The sequence below is a fragment of the Pteropus alecto genome, unplaced genomic scaffold (genome assembly GCF_000325575.1).
Source record: "Pteropus alecto unplaced genomic scaffold, ASM32557v1 scaffold195, whole genome shotgun sequence".
In the NCBI taxonomy this organism is placed as follows: Eukaryota; Metazoa; Chordata; class Mammalia; order Chiroptera; family Pteropodidae; genus Pteropus; species Pteropus alecto.
This window is the reverse complement of record NW_006438073.1, coordinates 2536962-2540096: the sequence shown is the minus strand read 5'-3', so window position 1 is coordinate 2540096 and position 3135 is coordinate 2536962.

Genomic DNA, 3135 nt, shown 5'->3' with positions numbered 1-3135 from the left:
GGCTCCTTTTCTCTGGGCAGAAGGTGAAGGTTAGAATGTGGTGAGATTCAATCTTTTACACATGTGACATCATTTAAAAAACAAAACAAAACATGAGTCAGCCTGTGTAATTTACCAGCTTAAAACTGTTCCCAGGGTCTCTGACTTCCCCCGTCTGAAGTCCTTCACTCTAGTTACTCTGACTTGCTATCAACATCCTGAGTCTGTCTGCTCTCTCATCACTGAGATTTTGTAAGCAAACAGTCCATCCCGCTGCCACCCTAGCAAGTACCCAAGGCATGGCAGATGAGGGTAGTGGAAAGACGTCACGTGGGGGCCGGATCATGTAATCCAGGCTGGATGGGAAATCTACTGAAGCCAGTTGGTGTTCCAGAAGGACTGCAAGCAGCAGTTCATGGGGAAGGGAGCAAAGTCTGGGATCAAGTTCATGATGGGGAATCTGGTCTTGCAGGAAGAGGGATCTTCAGGTAAGCTACATGAATTGTTTCCAAAGTTTCCAGCCTCTAGCTGACAACTGAGATCACTGCTAAATTATTACAAGCTGTTTGTGAATCCATGTCAGACATTGCCTATGCAATGAATAAATGTTTCATGCACACTGCTATCATTATACTAAAATGGGTATTGACATTGTAATTAACAAATTTACATTAAAGTGTAACTGAGTTCACAGTGGTTTTCTTAAAATATAGAATATTTTCTCAATATTTTCACAATGGCTACTAAAACTCATATCCAAGGAAATGTACTCAGATTCTCAGTAAATCCGGGTTTGAATCCTAGCTTCAACATTTGTGATGTTTCTTAACCGTTCTATTCCTATTACTCCACCTACCGAATTGAGTTTATGATACCAGAATTATCATATTGTTAAATGACAATGTATATGGAAGGTTATGAATAAGCTCCACAGCACTTTGAGGCAAGAAGAATGTGAGTTTCCTTTTTTTGTTATTTTTTGAAAACCAAAAAGAACAGAAAGGCTTGCCATTCACCACAGCGGTGCGTGATTCAGCAGCAGGGTTCAGTGATGCGTGTACCTGTTGCTAGATGCTTAACAGCTGGGTCTCTGACATAGCTGTTGATTATATTTTCATTTCCACTAATGAGTTATATAAAAGCGATATAACAAAGATGTTTCGGAACTTCCCTAGTTTGTAATGTCGCTAGGTGCGTCTTCTGTATTGAATTGGATAATTGTTTTGAATATTGAAAGAACATTTCTTTGATTTTTTTTTTTGTACTATTTAAACACAACTACAAACCATGGACACAAGATATTTTTAAGTTTAATCTGCATTATTGACATATTCTCCATCACTTTTTTATTGAGATATAATTGACGTATAACATTATATTAGTTTCAGGGGTACAACATAATGATTTGATTTTCGTATATATTGCAAAATGATTACCACAATTCTTCTTTACTTTCTTACGTCTAGACAAGCGGTCAGAAAAAATTTTCTGTAAATGACCAGATAATGAATATTTTAGACTTTGCAGGCCACACAGTCTGTTCCAACTACTCAACTGCATCATCGTAGAGAGAAAAATAGCAAAAGCAGCCAAAGACAAGGCATAACCGAATGGGCCTGGTGTGTTCAAATAAAACTTTATTTATAAAATCAGGTTGTGGGCTAGATTCGACTTGCCGGCCATAGTTTGCTGACTCCTGGTCTGGAATAATCAGCCCTGATCTGTAGGGGTTGCTGATTTGCGTGGTGTAAGTACTCCCAGCAAGGCTGATCTGGAGCTATCGACATGACATCACTGCACGCAGAGCTAACGAGAGATGCACAGCGGCCCCGTGAAGGTGTTCCTCCAGCAGGCACAGTCGGGGGAAAGGACTCCAAGAGCGTAGATCATAGTAAACTGCAGTCAAATCGTGAGGAAGTGATGAGTTTTGAGTCTCCGCTTTTTGTATTTAATATAACTTATTTAATTGTAAGTTTATATGTAAGTTAATTTTTAATAAAGACTGTGTTTAACAACTGGCTCACAAAATTTCTGAAAATTTAACAGTTGACTCATGTGAGCCATGATGGCCAGCTGTCCTGGAACACTGGCTGCCTTCGCCCGACATGGGATCATTTAAAAGTTCCATCTCTACAAGGTGCCAAGGGACAGGAGAGGAGCTCTAAAGATCTTCCACCCGGCAGTGCCAGTGAGATGTCCTGGCCCAGCTTGGTCAGAGGACCGCAGAGATCGTACCCCAGCTCTTTGAGTATTCGTTCTCAGCGTCTAGTCTCTCCAGGATCTACATCCAGCCTCACCAGAGTTGTCCACAGGCCCTGGCTCCTTATGGAACCCACCCTTCTCAATCATCTCCATTTTCCCCTTATCTGGAGCTTCCTTCCTTCTCCCAGCTAGAACCATTTCTGTCTCCATCTCCACCTATCAGTTTCTTACAATTGATAGGCCTATGTTTGCAAATGAAAGCCTGGGGGTCGAGGGGCTCATTTCCTGGTGCCTGGCGGACTTGTGTTTCTTTCCCTCAAATAGGAGGGATGTTAAAGACCCCACTACTGTGCCGCCCACTCCGCATTTCCAGGAAGAGTGAAAAGAGGAAGGAAAAAACAATACCTCATTCTTTTGAGATTCTTCCTGCAATGAAAATAAAACAAGAATTATTCATTTAAGAAATTATCTGGCTACCTGTTTCTCTTATTTAGAATAATGTTAGCTATCACTGTTCATAAGTAGAAGAAACTAGTATCTAGGTTCTAAAGTGAAATTAAGAGAAAAATTAGGTCAAAATAAAGGAAACATTGGCTTAAGCTGTGTACTTAATTTAGGTTTCTAAAAACGCTGAAAGAAATTAGGTGATTTAGGCCCACGTATGTATCGACGACGATGATAATAACACTGACCAATACAGAGTTTAAGAAAACCAGAACACCAACAGGGAAGTCCCAGCTCTTTAAATTGCTGGCCTTTAAATTCAGGGCATGTGGCAAAAGTTGATCTTCGACTTAAAACGGGCACTTTCATTATTTTGTTTTTGGTTCTTAATGTAAGTATCAATGTTTGGGCCAAAGGAAGGTAGACGTTAAGCGTGCATCTCTCCTAAATATATCTTGAGGAGGCACGGTTTTCCTTTCTCTATTCTGAGGCTTACTCATATATTATTAT